This window comes from Bombina bombina, chromosome 5 (genome assembly GCF_027579735.1).
Source record: "Bombina bombina isolate aBomBom1 chromosome 5, aBomBom1.pri, whole genome shotgun sequence".
NCBI lineage: Eukaryota > Metazoa > Chordata > Amphibia > Anura > Bombinatoridae > Bombina > Bombina bombina.
This window is the reverse complement of record NC_069503.1, coordinates 946845091-946868517: the sequence shown is the minus strand read 5'-3', so window position 1 is coordinate 946868517 and position 23427 is coordinate 946845091.

Genomic DNA, 23427 nt, shown 5'->3' with positions numbered 1-23427 from the left:
CTCACCGCAAATCTTCTTACGTCAATTGCGTATCCTATCTTTTTAATGGGATTTGCCTAACGCTGGTATTACGAGTCTTGGAAGAAGTGAGCGGTACACCCTCTCCTGTCAACACTAATACCGCATTTTAAAGTCAGTAGTTAAGAGTTTTATGGGCTAACGCGGTAACATAAAACTCTTAAAGGGACACTGAACCCAATTTTTTTCTTTTGTGATTCAGATAGAGCATGCAATTTTAAGCAACTTTCTAATGTACTCCTATTATCAATTTTTCTTTGTTCTCTTGCTATCTTCATTTGAAAAAGAAGGCATCTAAGTTTTTTTGTTTCAGAACTGTGGACAGCACTTTTTTATTGGTGGATGAATTTATCCACCAATCAGCAAGGACAACCCAGGTTGTTCACTAAAAATAGGCCGGCATCTAAACTTACATTCTTGCAGTTCAAATAAAGATACCAAGAGAATGAAGAAAATTTCATAATAGGAGTAAATTAGAAAGTTGCTTAAAATGGCATGCTCTATCTGAATCACGAAAGAAAAAATTTGGGTTCAGTGTCCCTTTAACTAAAGTGATACAAAGTACACTAACACCAATAAACTACCTATTAACCCCTAAACCGAGGCCCCCCCCCGCACATATCAAACTCTTTAATAAATTATTTAACCCCTAATCTGTCGCACTCCCCTAATCTGTCGGACATCACCGCCACTTTAATAAATATTTTAACCCCTAAACCGCCACACTCCCGCCTCGCAAACACTAGTTACATTTTATTAACCTCTAATCTGCCGTCCCTAACATCGCCGACACCTATTTACATTTATTTACCCTTTATCTGACGCCCTTAACGTCGCCGCTACTATATTAAATTTATTAACCCCTAAACCTAAGTCTAACCCTAAGTCTAACCCCCTAACTTAAATATAATTTACTTTAAAAAAAATTACTACAATTAAATAAATAATTCCTATTTAAAACTAAATACTTACCTATAAAATAAACCCTAAGCTAGCTACAATATAACTAATAGTTACATTGTAGCTAGCTTAGGGTTTATTTTTATTTTACAGGCAACTTTGTATTTATTTTAACTAGGTACAATAGTTATTAACTATTTAATAACTACCTTGCTAAAATAAATACAAAAGTACCTGTAAAATAAAACCTAACCTAAGTTTCAATTACACCTAACACTACCACTATAATTTAATTAATTACCTAAACTACCTACAATTAAATACAATTAAATTAAATAAACTAAAGTACGAAAAACAACAAACACTAAATTACAGAAAATAAAAAAATAATTACAAGAATTTTAAACTAATTACACATACTCTAATCCCCCTAATAAAATAAAAAAGCCCCCCAAAATAAAAAAATTCCCTATCCTATACTAAATTACAAATAGCCCTTAAAAGGGCCTTTTGCGGGACATTGCCCCAAAGTAATAATTTTTTTTTACCTGTAAAAAAAAAATACAATACCCCCCCAACATTAAAACCCCCCACCCACACACCCAACCCTACTCTAAAACCCACCCAATCCCCCCTTAATAAAACCTAACACTACCCCCTTGAAGATCTCCCTACCTTGAGCAGTCTTCACACAGCCGGGCACAAGTGGACCTCCAGAGGGGCAGAAGTCTTCATCCAGGCGGCATCTTCTGTCTTCTTCCATCCGGAGCGGAGCGGGTCCATCGTGAAGACATCTGACGCGGAGCATCCGGCGACTGAAGAATGAAGGTTCCTTTAAGTGACGTCATCCAAGATGGCGTCCCTTCATTTCCGATTGGCTGATAGAATCTAATAAGCCAATAGAATGCAAGCTCAATTCTATTGGCTGATTGCATCATATATATTATATTATATATATATATATATATATTATATTATATTATATTATATTGTAGCTATCTTATGGTTTATTTTATAGGTAAGTATTTCGTTTTAAATAGGAATTATTTATTTAATTGTAGTTATTTTATTTAGATTTATTTAAATTATATTTAAGTTAGGGGGTGTTAGGGTTAGAGTTAGACTTAGGTTTAGGGGTTAATAACTTTATTATAGTGGCGGCGACGTTGGCTGTGGCAGATTAGGGGTTAATAAATGTAGTTAGGTTGCGGCGACGTTGGGGGGGGGCAGATTAGGGGTTAATAAATATAATGTAGGTGGCGACGGTGTCCGGAGCGGCAGAGTAGGGGTTAATAATTATAATGCAGGTGGCGACGATGTCGGAGATGGCAGATTAGGGTTTAATAAGTGTAAGATTAGGGGTGTTTAGACTCGGGGTTCATGTTCGGGTGTTAGGTGTAGACATAAAATTCCTTTCCCCATAGGAAACAATGGGGCTGCGTTAGGAGCTGAACGCTACTTTTTTGCAGGTGTTTTTCCAGCTGGCTCAGACCCATTGTTTCCTATGGGGAAATTGTGCACAAGCACGTTTAGCCAGCTTACCGCTACCGTAAGCAGCGCTGGTATTGAGGTGAGATGTGAAGCTAAATTCTGCTCTACGCTTACTTTTTTGTGGCTAACGCCGGGTTGAAAAAAACCTGTAATACCAGCGTTGTCTTAAGGTAGCATTAAAAAAAGAAGGCTTGTTAGCACAGCACCCCTGTTACCGCAAAACTCGTAATCTAGGCGTTATTATTTAAAGGGCCTCTGTTCAGTATGCTTTGCCTTTGCGTTGTCTCAGACCTGTTTGTGAGATTTCCTGTGTATTACCTGGCTGCCTGACGTCCTTCCTGGTTCTTGATCCCTGGCTTGTTCCTCACTCTGCTGTTTTCCTTGTTCCTAATTCCGGCTCATCTGACTATTCGCTTTGGCTCCTGACTCGGCTCGTCTGACTACCAGCTCTGGTTTTGACTCCTGGCTTGTTATTTGACTTGTGGACTTTTTATTATTTTTTGCTATTAATAAAGGTGTGATTATTTTTGCACTTCTCATCTCAGTCTGATTCCTGGCACCCTGACAGAAAGAGAGGGGTTACCCTACCTCTGTCCTTAAAAAAGCTTACCATAGATCTCTACATACTCCAAGGACAGAACTTTTGGTACCCAAAGTAAGAGACAGTAATGACAAAAAGGTGAGATTTATTGGCACTTACAATGATGCTCATAAAGAGATTGCTGATATTTTGAATCAACATCTTCACATATTCCACACAGATGAAGAGCTGGCGAGACAAGTGGGAGACAGGATATCAATCAGCTGGAGAAGAGCACCAACAATAAGGGACAAAATTGTAAAAAGTAATTTTGTGAAGCATGTGAATAAGAGAAAAGACAATCTCAAGGGCACATATCCATGCGGTATATGCAAATTCTGTCCCTATATATGTATGGTGAAACAGATGGAAATTTTTCCTAAAGGAAACAGATATATGACCGAGTGGTGAATGAGAATGCTGTCTCACTGGCATTACCTCAGTTCCAAATTCATCCAACGTTCCATGTATCCCTGCTTAAACCGTATACCCCTACTAGATCACAGACTACTGATCTCCCTCAAATACCTATTCTAAATGATGAGGATATTTATGAGATCAGTTCCATTCAAGACTCACGACTCTTTAGGGGAAAGTTACAATACTTGGTTCGATGAAAGGGTTATACCCCTGACGAGGATTCATGGGAACCCTCCACAAATCATCACGCTCCAGGTTTGATCGCTCGTTTCCACCGCTCAAATCCGGACAGACCTGGACCTCCTGCTGTGGTGCAGCCCCATTGACGAGGGGACATGTCAGGTTCCATCCTAATGGTGTATATACCTTTAAGCCTTCCTTTTTAAAATCCCATAGTTCCCTACTCCACCTGCCAGTTAATGTTTAGCTGTGTAGCCTTGCTGTGTGACTGAACAAGCTGTTTCCAACCAGTTCTGGCTTAACTTACTGCAAACGCTGACCATACAGCCTATTCTATTAAGAACAACACTAAAACTTCAGATTGTCTTGCTTTATTGGGGTTCAAAGCTTATCCTTTGCTGGACTTGTCATAAATTTTCATTCCAGAAGAAAAGCTTGCTGCTTTCACTGCAGAGTCACTTTCACAGAGCACCAACCTGGACTCTTCTTACTTCCTAAAGTAATTCACATATCCTTTTGACTAGTTACTAACCACATATGTGGTAATCATTTGGGACTGTCAGTGTGTTCATCTACTGTATATAAATATTATACAAACACGGACTTTAACCTACTTGGATACAGTTGATACGTATTGTGGGCAGATCCGCCTCCTAGCTTACGGCAAGCTCCGTGTCACAGAAAACAACAGCAACAGTATCACTTGGGCGTTACCACTCCCTCTCTACGTCACCTTCTGAACAGCTGCTGTATGCAAAGGGATCGTACGCCCTCTCTTCAAAGTCACAACCACACCTCCCAAAATACATCAAACAAGACTGAATCTATACAGGATGACACATTGTATCCTCTCCTGTAACCTGATAATCACAGCAAATCTGTTATTTTACAAAACTTCAATCCTCTTATTCCTCACTCTTCAGTATATCCTATTTTATTTGCAGTTGTGATCTGAAATTATTCCACTTTATTACAAGATATAACCAGCTGCCTCACAGTACTCGACTATAGAATACTGGGGTTAAACTGATACAGTATTATGTACCGGCAGCTACGGGCAATTAGAAATAAGTAATTCATACTATGATAGCGGTAATCCTGAATGTACCGTGACTCGCTACTGCCCTGGGGGTTTTGTTTCATGTTACTCCCTTTATTTTCCCCGCATCTGTATATCCCTTAATAGAGTTAATGATATGAGCTCTAACCATATCTATATTCAACATAATATGTAATGGACCTTATGTTCCCACAGGTATATAGGAGAAGCTAGTGGTAACCTATTAGCATATGGTGTGCTTCTCTTAATACACACGGTTTTAATTCCTGTTTGTTTTCGCATATAGTTAGGATGGTTCTATGCCACCCACTATATAAATATCAAATACTCATACTGGCTATACCTTATTCATATGTTATCTGAATCATGACATGTAAGACTTACTAGAGTTAATTAAATTTTTGTACACGATTGAACAAACATATTCGACATGAACATATGTTACTTTGAGATTCTTTATATATAGAACACACACGTTACTAGTCTGAGACATATGATACACAGACTTTTAATAAAGTGGTCTAATAGTAACCAGTAAATCCAAAATCAAATGTAATTTTATCTCATATATAGTCGCTAAGGTATCTATGTGTATTTTCCATTAATATAGGAATGGTTTTTATTTTATGATATTACATTTTACTACATATATATTAATAAAAGTTATATTTTAAGTTTATCTTGCCCTTTAGCTCTTTCAAAAATACTTTGCTACCTAGACTCTTATCCTGTGCCATATAATACCTCTGTTCCTATCTTCTCCCTATTTTTATTGATTTCTGGCGATGTCTGCCCACCGCCTCAGAGCAGGCAGACAGGTTATGGATGCCCCGGGGCATCAAGGTTGACCACGTGTCCTGGATTGCCTGGGACAGTCCCTTATTTTGCATGACTGTCCAGGGTCCTGGGGACCTTCATTCAGTGTCCCGGAATGGAAGCTGATAGCAGTGAGTGACTGCAGAGTGCAGAAGACTGCAGACTGACCAGGGCGGCTTCCCGGAGCGCAGCTGATTTGGCAGTGGCACGTCCCAGGCACCAGTATGAGGGAGGGAAGCACGATATGACATATGAGACATATGTCATATATCCCCGCCCCCTCTGGTCCTGCCGTCGCGACTAGTAGCGAGCGAGTCTCTTGCAGGAGAGAATAGTCAGCTAAACTTAGCTCAAGGAGGGAGTGGGACAGATAGGTCTTTTAACAAACAAAAATAATCTGTATATGCAATTCCTAAACACAACCATAAAGTCTGTTTATGTCTGTGAATGTTTTCATGCCCTGTAGTTTAATCAAATAATTATTTGTTAATGCAAAAAACAACAGCATAGTTCCCAATAATATGTATTATTTATCTTTCAGGCGTATACTGTATAAGCAAAATGAGCCTATGTCAGTCGAGTATTCATGCTAAGTTTATGATTGCTAGCTGACTGGTCACATGCCCTAAAATAGTGAAATAAATCAAACTAAAATATTAACAAAATGTATAACATTTATTGTAAGGACTATGTTTATAATTAGGTCAATCTGACGGTCCTCTCGGCAGAAAAAAAAGTATATCCCTGCCAAAACCTTGGGATCATGTCTGAGCACTGCCTTTTTCAGACACAGAGAGAATCAAATTAGGGTCAGGAAGAACTGTCCATATATCACACATGGTCAAAGCACTGCATTCAAGAGGGAATTAGGCTAGAGTTGTATCCCCCTATATAAAGGTAATCAAGTCAATCTCATAGTGCTCTACAGAAAGACAATTAAGGCACCTGGAAGGGTCTAAACTGGTGAACACTGTTTTTTATTATTTATTTGTTTCCTTTCCAAAAATTGGCGGCAAAAAAAAATTAATGTATCAAAATCAGCTTCTTTTTTTGGGGGGGGGTGTCCCTGAATGACAGTTTGGAAATGTGGTCACCCTAGTGGCATCAAGCTCAATTCACTGGCTAGGATTGCAGACCGCGGGACTCACCAGCAGGATAGTGCTGGAGTGCTATTAATCGCACAAGCTGTACTTTCGATATTGCAGGACTGAGTATATAGGCATGATAACATCGCTTAGCATGGCTTGAGACCTGAAGAAAAGTGTTAGGAATAGAAGAAAAGTATAATAAAACACATGCAAAACATATTAAAATAAAGTATGTATGGCTTTGTATATGTGTACCATATCACTTTAAAAGAGTGTTAACATCACTTTTTGTACATTCAGAAGAAAATTATGTAGTTTGTTCTCTTCCTCAGGTCTTAAGCAATACAGATCAATATTATAGAATTGTTCATTGATGTTTTGGAAAGAAGGGGGCTATGGAGACAGGAGGTGGAAGAGATATGGGAGAGGAGTTGAAGAGTGTCGTAACTAACAGGTCTCTCTCTTTGTTTTTGTAGACCTCATGGTACAGACAAAATATTTTTAGTTAAGCTTGCCTGAGCAAAAAGTGTTAGAGAATTGGACCCTAAGATTAATTTTATACTTTTTGTATAAGATTTATTTTTTATTATAAGACAGACTAATGTACCATTTTATTCAGACATATGATTCTACACATAAATAGTTGTACATGTTTACCGATGACCATTTTTATGAAGATAACAATGGGTCTTAGCTATCTTTGTCTCTAGACATATTAATAGCATTCAATGCTGTAAGTTCACTAAAGATACTATGACTTGGAAAATACAAACTATAATCAGTAAAATGTCAGTCTCAAAGCAATGTTTTTTCTTCTCTATAAAGTTAGTTCCATCCGCCCGACATTCTAATTCCCTGACATTGTTTACTAATCCCTTGGCACAACCTATCCAGACCTCCTGCTACTATGTACTGAGACATTTTTCATAATGCTGAATCTTCCGTTGTTCATTCTTGGGTAATGAAAATATTTTAGATATTGTAGCATAATCTTAAAGACTGCATTCCCAAGATCATTTCAACTCATATGTGGATTGAATTTCTAAAAGCTTAATAGTTTTATGCCTGCTGTTGTTTAACTCACTTCGCTGCTGGAAATACTTGTATGGCCTGTGTCACAGACACATCTTACGCCAAACTAGCATAGACCTGCAGATGTGGAGTAAGCATGTGTAGTATATATATATTAATCAACTTAATCATTTCAGCCTGTATTTAAAAATAATACATTTTATGGGTATAAACCTAAAGACAAAAATGCTTAGGAGTCTATTCGCATATCTAACACAGGCTTTCCAAATGTTTTAGTTGTTTTCTTTTAAACTATGTATGCATGTATTTATTTATTTTATTATTTTTTTCTCCATTATGAAGTTATGAAATCTGTATGTTTTGCAGTTCAGAGGTATAACTTTTGAAAAGCCTTTAGAATGTTATCTCCTTTGAATAGTGTGAAAAACTACAATTTTCAGATGTGAAAGTTTAGTGTTAGTGCATGAGTGAAAGCCTAGGGTGCCCTAACACCTGGAGGTCAGATAGTTTAGCCACACTTAATCCCTCACATAATAGACTTCTTTGGGGCACACTGAATAAATCAGGTCCTGACTATCACTGGAGCTCTAAAGTAAATACAAATGTGTTAACATTGATTTATATATATATATATATATATATATATATATATATATATATATATATATATATACTGTATGCATATATATATATCTTGAATAGAAGACAGCACTCTCTGGTCTTAAATGCAAATGGAAATTTATTGCGGTGACGTTTCTGGAAATGCTCCCCTTCCTCAGACCCTGGGTCTGAGGAAGGGGAGCATTCCCTGAAACGTCACCGCAATAAATTTCCATTTGCATTTAAGACCAGAGAGTGCTGTCTTCTATTTAAGATATTATTAACCACATTCAAGCACCCTGGCATTTGTGATACTGTTCGTGAGAGTGCACTTGACTTTGTATCCTATATATATATATGGAATTACTCTTCCCTACCACTAGGAGGAGGTAAAGATTTCCAAACCCCAAGAGCTCTATAAAACCCCTCCCACCTCACAGATACCTCAGCCTTGTCTTTGCCTCCATGGTGGTCGAAGAATGAAGATCTGCAATTGGGGGTTTAAGTCTACGTTGTGGCCTGGGGTATGGTTGGTGAATTTATTTTTCAACTTGTGGGAAATTTTGTCGCAAACCTTCCATAGTGGTCGCTGGGACTTTTCTTTTGTCTCCTCTTATGGATCTACAATATGTTCCTATTTCATAACCTCTGCTGATGTTTCTTGCATGTCAGGTTTTTGGTGCACTAATCTCCCTTTTAACAGCTTAGTTTTTGTGCACATCCTCCAATTTTGTTGAGCGTATTTAGGGTGTGGAGTCTACTTGTCTCCTGCTTTATTTTTATTTCGGCTTAGTGTGCCTTAGTCCTGTAATTGTTATTAAGCATCTTTTGGAAGGGGTACATTTTTCATTCCTCAAGAACCTTTTTTAAGGGGATATTATTATTTATGCTATAATGGAGCCTTCTGATTCTGTCCCTAAATCTTCCTTAGAAGCTGGGTCCTCTGAACATTTTCCTACCAGTGTTAAAGGGACAGTCAACACCAAAATTGTTTATATAGGTAGATTACGCTTTTACTACCCATTCCCCAACTTTGCGCAACCAACATTGTTATATTAATATATTTTATAACATTTAAACCTCTAAATTTCTGCCTGTTTCTAATCCACTACAGACAACCTCATATCACATGCTTTTTTATTAGCTTTCACAACAAAAGACTGCTAATCCATGTGGGCCATATAGATAACACTGTTCTCTTTCCCATGGAGTTGTGGATGACATTGCACTCATTGGCTAAAATGCAAGTCAATAGATGATAAATAAATAGCCATGTGATCAAGGGGATGTCAAAAGAGGCTTAGAATCAAGGTAATCAAGGTAATCACAGAAGTTAAAAGTATAATAATATAACCATGTTGGCTCTGCAAAACTGGGGAATGTGTAATAAAGGGATTATCTATCTTTTTAAACAATACCAATTTTGGAGTTGACTGTCCCTTTAAGTGTGTATATTGTAAAAAGCTAAAGTTTCACCTCTAGCTTATTCATGTGACTCATTTAAAAATATTAATGCATTCTGATCAACCTAATTCTGCTTCTATGGGTATTACTGCTCCTTCTGTTTTTCCTTACAGGGGAGCTCTACAGATTGTGTCTTCAGAAGGAGAAGTGATGAGGAATCTTCTTCTGATGTTGAACCTGATCCATCCTCTTTTTTATTTAAAGTTGAACATATTCATTAACTTTTAAAATAGGGTTTGATTACTTTAGGGGTTAAAGTAAGAGGGTTCTGAGGATAAGCCTTTTAACTATTTAGATTCAGTCTATAAGACTGTTGCTAAAACCCCTGAGATTTATATTATTCCAGATGCTGTTTCTGAAATAGTGCCTAGGGAACTGTTTAAGCCAGGTTATTATCCTGCAAGTTTTAAGAATTTATACCCCTTACCTGCATTTAATATTGATCTGTGGGAGACTGTCCCTAAAGTAGATGGGGACATGTTTACTTTGTCTAAGCATACTACTATCCCTTTGGAAGACAGTACATTTTTAAAGGACCTTTTAGATAGGAAGTTAGAATCCTTTCAAGGAAGGGCCTTTCTGCAAGCAGGTTATTTGTTTAGGCTAGTTATCTCTATTGCTGATGTAGCTGCTCCTTCTTCTTATTGGTTAACTAGTCTTTCAAATCAGTTTTCTAATGATTCTGCTAGTGAATTCCTTAAATGTGCTAATTCCTTTATTCATAATGCTTTATTTGGCATTTTAAAATTAATGTTAAAAACATGTCCTTGGTAGTTCTGTCTATAAGAGCTTTATGGCTTAAAGGGACAGTATACTGTAAAATTGTTTTTCCCTTAATGGGTTTCCAACTACTTTTTAACCAGCTGCAAAGTATAAAATGTATGAGATTTGCTTTTTTAAGGCTTATTTGTGAATATGAATTAGCTGCTTTTGTGTTTTGAAGCCACAACCTAATAAAATGGGTTGAGCTTGTAGGTATAATCAGATCTCAATATTTTATCACATTGTGTACTTATACATCCTTCTCTATATTATATCTGTCCGTAAACCAATCACCAATACTTGTAGAGAACAATGGAAAATTAACATTTTATTACCTTATCTCTTCTATAACCCACTGGTAGCGTAATTTCTTATACTGGCTGTATTTGCACAGCTTGGCCTTTATTCCAAAAACTTTCAGGATGAGTGGGGATACCACAGGCTAAATAAACTATTTCAAATGCCAATATAAGGGTAATGGAAATACTTGTAAACAATTTGATACATTCCAGCAGGTAAAGTGGATCATTGGGAACAAATTAAAGGGGAGAAAATTTTTGATTAAACTGTCCCTTTAAGTCCTGGTCTGCAGATATGGTGTCTAAATCTAAATCCAGTTTTGTTCTGATATGGATTTTATCATTTCTACTGTCACTGGAGGTAAAGGGGCTTTTCTTCTTTAGGACAAAAAGTCCAAGGGGAAACCTAAAGCCTCTAATCATTTTTTTTCCTTTTGTCAGAACAAGGAACAGAAAGATGATTGCTCCTCTCAGAAGCAAGGCACCTCTTGCCAAGTCTGGAGGCCTAGTGCAAATTGGAACAAATCTAAAAAAAAAAAGTTCAACCCTACTTCCATGTCTGCATTAAGGTTTGGCCCCCGATCAAGAGACTCTGGTAGGGGGCAGGTAATGCCTTTTTCAGGACGCTTGGCTTCAGTCTGTTCCAGATCCCAGGGTTTTGAATATAGATTCCCAAGTAATTGGATAGGTTTTGGGAACAAGACCTACAAGAGGTAGTTTGGAACACTATCAAATCACTGCCTTATTATCTGTGATCAGATCGATCAAGCTCGATCTTTTCTTTTAGCAGAATCTCACACCAACAGACTGTTGTTGTTTCTTCAAAAGCATGATTGGAAGATCAAACAAGGGTTACTCTTTTGGGGTTTCATATAGATTTAGTCTTCATTAGTCTTTCTCTAACAGATCAGAGAAGGCTAAAATTGTTGTCAACCTATCTGAACCTTCAGTCTCTCTTCTTTCCCTCTGTTGCTTTTTGTATTAAAGTACTGGGTTACATGATTGCAGCTTCAGATGCAATTCCATTTGCTTGATTTCACATGTGACCTTTTCAGCTTTGTATGATTCGTCAGTGGTGCAGGGATCATACTCAGCTATATCTAAATATTTTTCTGGATCACAGTACAAGCCAGTCTTTGACTTTGTGGCTGGATCATCAATTTATTATTCAGGGGGTTTGTTTTGCTCATCCCACCCGGACTGTGTTAACTACAGATGCAATTCTTTCAGGTTGGAGAGCTGTTTGGGGGTCTCTGAGAGCACAAGGGTTTGGGCCCCTCGGGAGGCGAGGTTGCCAGTAAATGTTCTAGAACTCTGTGCTATTTTCAGGGCTTTTCAGCATTGGGCTCTGTTGAAAAAGGAGTCTCATCTCCACTTTCAATCAGACAATGTCACAGCAGCAGCTTATGTCAATTATCAGGAGGGAACTCACAGTTCCCTAGCCATGGGGGAAGTGTCTCAAATTCTTTTGAGGGCAGAAGTCAATTCCTCTCTAATCTCTGCAGTTCATGTTCCAGGAGTGAACAACTAGGAAGCAGATTTTCTGTTGTTAGTCTGCATCCAGGGGAACGGTCTCTTTATAAGGATGTGTTCAATCAGATTGTGGATTTTTGGGGTGTTCTAGAGATAGATCTGAAGGCTTCTCTGTTGAACAACAGGTACTTTGCAAGGTACAGGGTACCTCAAGTAGAGTTTTTGGATGCTCTAGTAGCTCATTGTCCATTTCAGCTATCTGTTCCTTCCTCTGGTTCTTCTTCCCAGAGTGATTTCCGCTATAAGGATAGAGAAATCATCAGTAATCCTGATTGCCCCAGCTTGGCCATGCAGGATTTGGTATGCAGATCTGGCCTCTTCCATTTCAAATAGACCTTCGGTCTCAATGTCTGTTTCATCATCTGGATCTCAAATCTCTAAGTGTGATGGCATGGAGATTAAATAGTTAGTTATTAATGAAAGATTTGTCATAAGGTCTTGAAGGCTCTAAGTGCTTGGCTTTTCCTGGCATTCTTTTAGAATCCTAGAATTTTGCATTCCTTACAGAATGATTGGGATAAGGGCCTATCTGCCAGTTCTCTGAAAGGACAGATTTTTGCTCTTTCAGTTTTGTTTCATAGGAAGATTGCTAATCTTCCTGACAATCATGATTTTGTTCAGGCTCTAGCATGAATTAAGCCTGTGATCAAGCCAATTTTATTCTCCCTAGAGTCTTAAAGGGACAGTCAACCCAAAAACTGTTTTTAAGTTATACAAATATAAACTTTCCCCTTCAGTACAATAGGAGAATTGCGCATGCGCAAAAGCCGGATACGAGGAGGGGTTTAACTGACATTTTGAAACGGCTGCGGCATAAATGGGATATTAAGCTCCTTTACTGGAAGGTTTTGTTTTTTTTGGCTATTTCTTCTTCTAGAAGAGTTTCAGAATTGTCTGCTCTTTCTTGTAACCCTCCTTATCTTTCCTCAGGAAAATGCTGTCTTACGGACTAAATTAGATTTTTTTTGTCTAAAGTTGTGTCTTTAGACAATAGCAGCAGGGAAAGTGTTGTCCCTTCTTTGTGTCCTAATCCCAAGAATGCTTCACAGAGATCTTTGCATAATTTGGATAATATTAGTGCATTGAAGTATTATATTAATGCTACAAAGGATTGTTTGTTAATTTTTCTGGTTCTAAGAAAAGTCAGAACATTTTTGCTGTTCTTTTGGCCTCTTGGTTGAAACGTTTGATTCATAAGGCATACTTGGAGGCAGGTCAGCCTCCACTGAAACATTTTACTTCTCATTCTACAACATTAGTTGTAACTTCTTGGGTTTTTAAAAATAAGGCTTCAGTTGACCAAATTTGCAAGGCAGCTACTTGGTCTTCTTTGCATACTTTTACTTAATCCCTTAAGGACCATGCCATTTTCAATTTCCTTCCCTTAAAGGGACAGTCTACACCAGAATTTTTATTGTTTTAAAAGATAGATAATTCATTCATTGCCCATTCCCCAGTTTTGCATAACCAACACAGTTATATTAATATACTTTTAATCTTGTATCTAAGCCTCTGCAAACTGCCCCTTTATTTCAGTTCTTTTGACAGACTTGCAGTTTAGCCAATCAGTGCCTGCTCCCAGATAACTTCACGTGCACGAGCACAGTGTTATCTATATGAAACACATGAACTAACACCATCTAGTGGTGAAAAACTGTTAAAATGCATTCTGAAAAGAGGTGGCCTTCAAGGGCTAAGAAATTAGCATATGAACCTCCTAGGTTAAGCTTTCAACTAAGAATACCAAGAGAACAAAGCAAAATTGGTGATAAAAGTAAAGTGGAAAATTGTTTAAAATTACATGCCCTATCTGAATCATGAACGTTTATTTTGGCCTAGACTGTCCCTTTAAGGACAAGGGCTATTTTTACATTTCTGCTGTGATTGTGTTTAGCTTTAATTTTCCTCTTACTCATTTACGGTACCCACACATTAAATACCATTTTCCTCGCCATTAAATGGACTTTCTAAAGATACAATTATTTTCATCATATCTTATAATTTACTATAATTTTTTTTATAAAATATGATGAAAAAATTGAAAAAAACACACTTTTTCTAAATTTGACCCCCAAAATCTGTACACATCTACAACCACCAAAAAACACCCATGCTAAATAGTTTCTAAATTTTGTCCTGAGTTTAGAAATACCCAATGTTTACATGTTCTTTGCTTCTTTTTTTTTTTTTTAAAGTTATAGGGCAATATATACAAGTAGCACTTTGCTATTTCCAATTTTTATTAAAAATAATTAGCGATAGTTACTTTGGAACGCTGATATCTGTCAGGAATCCCTGAATAACCCTTCACATGTATATATTTTGTTTTACTAGACAACCCAAAGTTTTGATCTAGGCCAATTTTGGTATATTTCATGCCACCAATACACTGCCAAATGCGATCAAATAAGAAAAATTGTTAATTTTTTCACAAACTTTAGGTTTCTCACTGAAATTATTTACAAATAGCTTGTGCAATTATGGCATAAATGATTGTAAATGCTTCTCTGGGATCCCCTTTGTTCAGAAATAGCAGACATATATGGATTTGGCATTGCTTTTTGGTAATTAGAAGGCCGCTAAATGCCGCTGCGCACCACAAGTGTATTATGACCAGCAGTGAAGGGGTTAATTAGGGAGCTTGTAGGGTTAATTTTAGCTTTAGTGTAGAGATCAGCCTCCAACCTGACACATCCCACCCCCTGATCCCTCCCAAACAGCTCTCCCAAAATCCTATTGGCTGTTGAGAGCTGGATGAAGATCGAAGAGGCCGCCAGGATGAAGACTACTTGCCGCCTGGATGAAGACTTCTTACCGCATAGATGATGACTTTGCCAGCTGGATGGATCCTTCAAGCTAGACTTCAACAACTGTAAGTGGATCGTCGAGGGTTAGTGTTAGTTTTTTTTAAGGTTTTTTTGGGTGGGGTTTTTTTAGATTAGGGTTTGGGCGATGTAAAAGAGCTTAATGCCCTTTTAAGGACAATGCCCATACAAATCCCCTTTTCAGGGCAATGGTTAGCTTTACTGTTTGTATTGGGGTGTTTGTATTTTTTTACAGGTAAAAGAGCTGATATCTTTGGGGCAATGCCCCACAAAAGGCCCTTTTAAGGGCCATTGGTAGTTTATTGTAGGCTAGAGGTTTTTTTTATTTTGGGGGGGGGGTATTTTGATAGGGCTATTAGATTAGGTGTAAATCTTTTTTATTTTTGATCATTTGTTATTTTTTGTAATTTAGTGTTATTTTATTTTTAGCAATTTTAGTGTTTTGTTTATTTTTTGTAACGTTAGATTTTAGTGTAAGGGAGCTTAGGTTTTATTTGACAGGTAATTTTGTATTCATTTTAACTAGGTAGTTATTAAATAGTTAATAACTATCTACTAACTAGTCTACCTAGTTAAAATAAATACAAACTTACCTGTGAAATAAAAATAAAACCTAAGCTAGCTACAATATAACTATTAGTTATATTTTTGCTAGCTTAGGTTTTATTTCAGAGTTAAGTATGTATTAAGTTTTAAATAGGAATTATTTAGTTAATACTTGTAACTTTAATTAAGCTCTATTTAAATTATGTTAAAGTTAAGGGGTGTTAGGGTTAGGCTTAGGGTTACACTAGGGTTAGGTTTAGGGGTTAATATATTTATTTAGTGGTAGTGATGAGGTTTAGAGGTTAATAACTTTGGGAGTGGCAGATTAGGGGTTAATAACTGTAGGCAGGCATCGGCGATGTTGGAGGCAGCAGATTAGGGGTGTTTAGACGTAGGGTTTATGTTAGGGTGTTAGGTTATAAATGTAACTTGTATTTTCCCCATAGACATCAATGGGGCTGCGTTACGGAACTTTTCATTCTGCATTCACAGGTGTTAGGCTTTTTTTTTTGCCGGCTCTCCCCATTGATGTCTATGGGGAAATCGTGAAGGAGCACGTCAAACACAGCGCTTGTTTTTGCTGCGGTATGGAGCAGGTATGGAGCTCAACGCAACCATATTGCCCGCACAAGCCTGTTTTTTTTTTTTTTACTTGTAATGGCAGCGCTATAGGGAGTGAAATAACGCCACTTTTGTTGCGGTCGTTAAAAACCCTATAGCGCTCAAAACTCGTAATCTAGGTGTATGGTAGCCAATAAACCCAATGCACAACATGGTTTCTGGGACTTATAGTGCCACTGTAAGCATTGCAGAGTGTTTACGAGTTCTATTAGCCCCAGCTAAATTCTTGTCAAGCACTACAGGTTACAGGCCGTGATTGAACTGTGTAGGACCTTATAACTGGTACGATTTTGAAAACCCGCCATGATTTCTGTCAAATTAGCTTAAGATACAGGATATATAATTGTGTCTGATTTTAGTCCTCGTATCTCTCTCTCTAGTATAGCGACATCTTCTGGCATTCTGTGTTTATCAACTAACTGGTGGTCCGTTAATGGAAAGTACCAAATTATTACAAATTACCATTTTTCCCACACCAGAAAATCAGTCTTTTGTTTGTTTTTTTGTGTTCTAAAGTGTAAATTATTGTCTATACTTATTTAAAACAATAGCTATTACATTTCAGATTACTGCACTGTGTTATCTGTCTGAGAGTACTATGTATATAACTATGTATATAAAAATATTAAAACTATATAAAACTGCCTTTTGGTTACATGTATAAGCTGTATTATGACATGTAAATACTGCCTAATTGACATGCGATATCGTTGTTTACACTTCGTTCCATCCCCTCTCCCCACTGTCCCATTTTATAGATGCAAATATTCCAAAATGCAAACTATTCTGAAATCCAAACCTTTTCTGTTTCCAAACCGTTCAGATAAAGGGTTTTGTGCCAGTATTATTATTTTTATTTATCACAACATATCGCACTACACTTTGATATTAAAGGGACAGTGTACTGTAAAATAGTTCTTCTGTTAATGTGTTTCCGATGACTTGTTATAGCAGCTACAAAGTATAACATTTATGAGAAATTGCTCCTTTGGGTTTAGTTTTGTGTATGAAAAAGCTGGTTTTGATCTTTGACACCACAGCCCATCAAAATGGGTTGAGCTAGCAGGTAAAACAGATCTGCTTCTTTTATCACTTTTTGTACACATAAATGATCCCTTATCTGTATCTCTGCTAGTATACCAAATCTTACTACTTTGAGAGAACAATTGGAAATTAGAGGGATATAAAACTCAACATTTTTCAACAACTTTCAAATTTACTTCTATTATGAATTGTTCATCCTTCTCTTAGTATCTTTTGTTGAAAAGCAGAGATGAATGCTAAGGGGCTGGCCCATTTCTAGAGCACTAGAAGGCAGCAGTTTTGCAAGAATGTCATCCATTTGCAAGATCACCAGATGGCGGCACTATTTCCTGTCATGTAGTGCTCCAGATGTCTACCAGAAGTAAATTGGAATAAAAATGGTATGCGCTGTCTAAATCATAAAATACATTTTTGGGGTTTCATATCCCTTTAATATTGTATTACTTATATCTCATACCTCCCTCTGGGAGTGTAATTTTTCCTACTGGCTAGGTTTACATAGCTTTTCTTTAGCCTATACATAAGTATATAAACTTTCAGTATAAGTAGGGATGCCACAGGCAAAAACAGACATTTGCAATGCTGATATGAAGGTAAATTAGCTATTTGTAAACAATTTAATACACTCCAGCAGGTAAAATGGATCACTGCGAACAAATTAAAGTGTAGAAAAATTGTGTAAACTGTCCCTTTAAGTGCATGTTTACTGAATAAGATAAGCAAAAGGCATATTAATGACAACATAAGGTATATATATAGCTAGAGAAAAACACATATATTTGTATAGTCTTAGTCACAGTTAAATGGATATGAAACCCACATTTTTTCTTTCATGGTTCAAAAAGAGCATGTAATTTTAGGCAACTTTCTAATTTACTCCTATTATCAATTTTTCTTCGTTCTCTTGGTGTCTTCGTTCTCTTGGTATCTTTATTTGAAAAAGAAAGAATGTAAGCATCAGCCACCAATCAGCAAGCGCTACCCAGGTGCTGAAGAAAAAAAAACATGGCCTGGCTCCTAAGCTTACATCCCTGCATTTTAAAAAAAAGATACCAAGAAAACCAAGAGTAAATTAGAAAGTTGCTTAACATTACATGCTCTATATGAATCATGAAAAAAAAAATGTGGGTTTCATATCCCTTTAAGACAAACATGACAAACAATAAATATAAATCTATAGACACTCAAACACACATACATTAAACTGCTCCTCTTTGATGTATGCTTTGCACCTAACGTAGCCAGTATTATTGCACGTTCCCAGGTCCATCTGGATGAAAAATATTAGTGGGAAAAAAGACACCCGTTAACTCTGTTTCAATTGTGATAACTTAAACATAAGAAGTCTCAAAAATCATGTTATTTAAATAATGTCATAGCACTGGAAATGGAATAGAGAAAAAGTAAAGCATGATTAGGTATTTTTACCTCTGGTTATAAGATGGTACAGTTTGCTGAGAGGCTTAGAAAATACACAGCTGCTGCCTATACATCTGATATTGCATAGCTAATCACAACTGCACAATCTGGATGTGATTTCTGGATTGAAATGTTGAAATTGAAACACAAATGAAATGTATTTATCTACCAAAAATAGTTAAAGAACGTTGGTTCCCTGTGATTCAATATAATAGGAGTTTATAATAGTTTTTTTTTTTTTTTTTTTACTGAGGAAACCATGCAGGGATATTTTTATTACAAACTTAAAATCACAACTTGTATTCCTTTACCTAAAAAATAAATCAATAAAAGAATGTCAACTCGTCTACACAGAGTATGATTTGATAGTGAAACAAACACAGGCAAATATTGGTCAAAGTAGCTTGTAAATAGTCTGAAATCCATATAGTTGTCACATGTAATTTGCTGATTTGAGTCTCCATAATTTGAATTTAAAGAAAAACTGCATTTGGGGATTGTCCTGGATTCCAGTCTTATATTACAAAACTATTTCAATCAACCATTGAACCATTTTTTCACTCCAAATAAAACAAATGAAAAGCTATGTGGTATCATATAATTATCATTTATTTTTTTGTAAGGAATTTTAAAGATCTTCATGAAAAAAAAAAAAGATGCACAGCCAAAGCAAAAGACATGACAGATGATGAATTCAATCAATATTGATGATGATGATCATTGTCCATTTGAATGCATTTTTATCCATGAAACCATTAAAGGGACAGTAAACACCTTGAGATTTTATATAAAATGTTTAGTTGTGCATAATGAAACAACTCTGCAATATATTTTCATTGTTTATTTTTCACCCTTTTCATGTAATTTAGCTCTGAAAATTAAGCAAATTTCTAATTCTCAGAATCTGAAATGCACCCTGCTGACTTCTCAAGGGGAACCGGCTTTACCAGATAACAACTGCAAATAAAATCACTTTATACTAACATTATGTGCATGACCAGCCTTGTAGTCTGTGGACTAGGGTTACCACCTCGGCCATGTTTTCCTGGACACTTATGAGTTACACATGCTGCAGGGTATGCAGAGAGGAACATGAATAGTGCTGTCTAGGATCACTATTAGTGTGTTGTCCAGGAGTGCAATTCATGTTTCCCTCTGCACACCCTGCAGCATGTTTAACTAATAAGTGTCCAGGAAAACATGGCTGAGGTGGCATCCCTACTGTGGACTGGTTGGCTCCTCCAATTAAAGTGAAGGTAAACTTTGCTGTATTACAGTGCATTCATTAAAATCTTAAAATTTATCTCTATTATTAGTTTTTTAATTTATTAGCAGCAATCTTACAAGCGTTAGATTCAACCCATTTTTTTTTCTGCTTTTTGGTCACGTTGACTTCCTGGCCATTAGGCGGCCGTCATTTGACGTCACCGCTATCTTCAAAGCTCTGCGCATGCATTAGGTTACTTCCTCCCCCTGGAAATCCAAGCGCGTTGCCGAGATCAATGACGCTTGCATGACGCTTGCTATGTGTAAAGCAAAAGGGCATTAACGCATTATGTAAAATTGTGGATGTTTTGCGCATGCGCAGTATTTTTCTAAGCCGGGCACGAGCATTGTAGGCACGTATAGAGCGGGTGGGAACGCTCTATACGTTATAAGCTAAAGAGAGAGGAAATGGATGGTGGGCGGAGCTTGGAACAGAACGGTAGGGTAGAACAAAATATATTTTTTAACAAAATATGTTAGGTATAAAAATAAAAACAAAGCTAGCGACTGTGGATTTTGCAAGGTGATAGATTAACCTCTTAAGGACATATGAAGGAATTTTTCCGTCATAAAACAATTGAGCAAACAGAAAGCTGTGTCTTTAAAGGCTTAAATAATGTTTACAGAAAGAGAAAACTTTTCTTTCACTTTAAGGCAAATGGTGGGTGGAGTTTGGCTATTGAAAAATAACTGCAGTAAAAAGGATGTTATTTTTTTACCAACACAGCACAAGGTGTTTACTGTCCCCTTAAACGGATATAAAACCCAATATGTATTTTTCATGATTCAGAGAGAGCATGTTTTTCAACCAGTGTGCCGCGGCGCACTAGTGTGCCGTGAGAGATCCTCAGTGTGCCGCGGTGCACTAGTGTGCCGTGAGAGATCCTCAGGCGTGCCGCGGCAGACTGACAACAGTGTGACATATTTTTTACATTTTGCTTGTTTTTTACTCCCAGTGCAGGGGTGTCCCTCTTTCAAATTTTGAAATATTGGGAGGTATGTGACAGGCTCATCAGGCATAATTTACAACCATGACATATTGACATCCATTCACAGACAATCATTATGATTGTTTGTGAATGAATGTCAATATGTCACGTATAGTTTGTAGGAGGCATGATATCACAGCAAAAAATTTCGATGGTGGTGTGCCACAGGATTTTTTAATATAAAAAAGTGTGCCACGGCAAAAAAAAAGGTTGAAAATCACTGAGATAGAGCATGCGGTTTTAAACAACTTTCTAATTTACTATTATTATTTTTTCTTCGTTCTCTTGGTATCTTTTGCTAAAAAGCAATGATGTATGCTCAGCAGCCTGCCTATTTATAGTGCACTATATGGCAGCCTTGTAGTGTTACAGACGCCTACCTGGGTTTTGCTTCAACAAAGTACATAATGGGAACAAAGCAAATTTGATAATAGAAGTAAATTGGAAAGTTTTTAAAATGCTATGCCCTGTCTGTATCACAAAGGAATTGTTGTGGGTTTCATACCCCTTTAATATTCGTATCATGTGTTCTATTAGTGTTTTCTTATCATTTTGATTCATTTCATTATTAACATTTGTAAGCCACTAAACATTTAATTGTGATCATTGAAGAACGTTTAGATTTTTAATTTGCTTTCAAGTTTCATAGTTTATAAGTGTGATTTAAACTAAAAAAAAAAAGTGTCATTAAATGAGCATGTGCAAGACATTTAACGCTTGCTGAGTGCTTTTCTGACACTCAATAGAGGAAGAAATATTTTGAAACAAGTTGTAAAATAAAAAGAAAACCTGGTAATTATCCCCATACAAATATAGAAAGTGGGCTGAGAGCATTAGGAAAACATAAATAACTGACTTCTACCTAGATTACGAGTTTTGCACTAAACAGGGTGCCAAAATAACGCCAAAAGAATTGCGTTATTTCCCTCTCCATAGCGCTGTCATTATAAGTTACTGTAAAGCCTCCTTGTGCTGTGCGTTAAGCTCTATACCGCACAAAGCCAAGGGCTGAGTTTATGTGCTCTTGCACACTTTCCCCCATAGACATCAATGGGGAGAAAGTGTTAGTTTTTTTTCTAAACCTGAAGTGCGGAATGGAGATCGCCGTAACGCAACCCCATTGATGTCTATGGGGAGAAGAGAGTTATGTTTAAACCTAACACCCTAACATAAACCCCTAGCCTAAACACCTCTAATCCGCCGCCCCCGACATCGCCGATACTAAAAACAGCTATTAACCCCTAATCCGCCGCTCCCCGACATCGCTGACACTAAATAAAGTTATTAACCCCTAATCATCCCCCCAAGACATACCCACCACTAAATAAAGTTATTAACCCCTAATCTGCCGCTCCCCGACATCACCGACTCTAAATAAAGTTATTAACCATTAATATGCTGTTCCCTGACATCGCCGCCACCAAATAAAGTTATTACCCCCTAAATAAGTATTTAATTCTAGTTTTATGTCTAGCCATGAATAAATACATATGTATGTATTCCTCATTGAGTTATGCATACTAGAAACATTTTCTATGCATAATTATGCTAAATATTTATTTGTGAAATGTTTAAACTGATTATTTTTTCCCAAAATGACAAATATGTGTTAGAGTATTAAATATGTCCATTCCGCACTCAAAAAAATGACGTTTGAGTGTGGGATTTTCATAGCGGCTGTATTACAGGTTGTGTGGTCCGGCTAAAATGCTAGCGTTATAGCCTATACCGACATGAGCCATACCGCCATCTGAGACATGTAGTTATGGATTTTGTGTAACAAAATTTTTTCACAAAACTCATTCTAAACTGTTACAAAGTACACTAACACCCATAAACTACCTATTAACCCCTAAACTGCCACCCTCCCCCATCGCAAACACTATATTAAACTTATTAACCCCTAATCTGCTGCTCACCCATATTGCGACTATAAATAATACTATTAACCCCTAATCTGCCACCCACATCGCCAACACTATTTAAATATATTAACCCCTAATCCGCCGCTCCCCAACATTGCTGATACTAATAAAAGCTATTAACCCCTAATCCTCCCTTACCCAACATTGTCGCCACTAAATAAAGTTGCTAACCCCTAATCCACCACACCCCGAAATCGCTAACACCTAAATAAACCTATTAACCCGTAAACTGCCACCCCCTCAACATCACAACACACTAAATTAAACTATTAACCCCTAAACCTAACACCCCCTAACTTTAAATTAAAATTACAATATAACTATCTTAAAATAAAAACTTACCTGTGAAACAAAAAAAACTAAGTTTAAACTGTAAATTAAACTAACATTACTATTTTAATAAAATGAAAAAAAAACAATTAAAAAATCTAAATTACAAATCTAAAAAAACCAAACACTACCTTAAAAAATCTAACATTACAAAAAATAATAAACACTAAATTACGAAAAATAAAAAAGACTAAGATTACAAAAAATAATAAATGAAAA